Below are 845 nucleotides of genomic sequence, written 5' to 3'. Positions count from 1 at the left end.
GCTGATAATCATGTAAGAGGCCTGGGCAGCCTCAGGGGCCTGGGAACCTTACATGAGTATCAGCCGAGCGCTCACCAGAGGAAACCGGGACCCGCACACTTCAGATCCTCACCTGAGGTGCACTGTGCGGGCCTCCGGTGTACCCAGGGGGTCTCCACTGCATATTATGTTTGTAAAGATGGGCGCCGCGAGTAGCAGCGGCCATCTTTAAACCTCACAAGGTTCCACAGTACATTTAATATATTGCCGAACTGACAAAATATTAAATGAAAAGCATTCCCTGGTGGTCCAGTAGGGAATCAGTATGATCTGAATCTCATGCTGATGCAGATCATACTGATCGCTCCCTTGTGGTGCCGCCGCTGTCCCCCCTCCGCAGCTTCCAGCCGCGAACCTCTCCTCCGATCACTGGACATAGGAAGTGATATGCATTACATCACGTCCGGTGTCACTGTACACAGTCTCTGCTTCATCAGCTTCTTTGGAGTCCCTAGGTGACATTAAGGGTCTGAAAGACCCCTGATGTCTCCATAAAGAGGACCTGTCACATATTTGCTATTACATAAGGGACTTGTTAGCCCCCTATGTGATAGCAATAAAGCTGAGTGTAAAAAAAAAAAATGTAAAAATTGAAGTAACATAAAAAAAAAATGCAAAAAAAAATTCCTTAAAGGAGAACTATGAGGTGAGTGCTTTTCACTCACCTCATAGTTCTAGCCGACCTGTGACAATGAAACTGTCACAGGTCGGCTCAGTAGATCGGGAGGTGAGCGAACACATACCGGCGTTCGCTCACCTCTCGATCCTGTCACGGCTCTCTGCCGTGACAGGGGAGGGGCTGGATT

At 48.9% G+C, this 845-nt stretch overlaps 1 long non-coding RNA gene across 1 annotated transcript in view; it reads right to left on the bottom strand.

Annotated features, from left to right (window-relative positions):
* Positions 1-104, bottom strand: part of LOC108800944 — a 16,862-nt gene extending 16,758 nt beyond the window's left edge. The window contains exon 1 of the long non-coding RNA XR_001942127.1: positions 92-104. This is a non-coding gene — a long non-coding RNA (uncharacterized LOC108800944). The remainder of the gene's footprint in view (positions 1-91) is intronic.
* Between the last annotated feature and the right edge of the window lie 741 nt (positions 105-845).

Source organism: Nanorana parkeri, unplaced genomic scaffold (genome assembly GCF_000935625.1).
Source record: "Nanorana parkeri isolate BGI_ZX_2015 unplaced genomic scaffold, ASM93562v1 scaffold2175, whole genome shotgun sequence".
NCBI classification, from domain to species: Eukaryota; Metazoa; Chordata; class Amphibia; order Anura; family Dicroglossidae; genus Nanorana; species Nanorana parkeri.
This window is presented reverse-complemented; position numbering and strand designations above follow the sequence as displayed.